The sequence below is a fragment of the Octopus bimaculoides genome, chromosome 13, assembly GCF_001194135.2.
Source record: "Octopus bimaculoides isolate UCB-OBI-ISO-001 chromosome 13, ASM119413v2, whole genome shotgun sequence".
NCBI classification, from domain to species: domain Eukaryota; kingdom Metazoa; phylum Mollusca; class Cephalopoda; order Octopoda; family Octopodidae; genus Octopus; species Octopus bimaculoides.
Genome location: NC_068993.1, coordinates 7,263,196 through 7,263,481, shown reverse-complemented (window position 1 = coordinate 7,263,481; position 286 = coordinate 7,263,196).

Here is a 286-nt window from a genome sequence, read left to right as displayed (position 1 = left end):
TGTGTGTGTGTATATATATGTGTGTGTGTGTGTGTGTGTGTGTGTGTGTGTGTGTGCATACACTGATATGTGCAACCTAACATGATACATACATAAATACTTACATATATACATGCATGTAGCTATACTTACATACATACATACATACATTTATACATACATACATATATATACACACATACATTCATTCATACATACATACATACATATACATACATTCATTCATACATACATACATACATACACATACATAAATACATATATTCATACATACATATATATATAC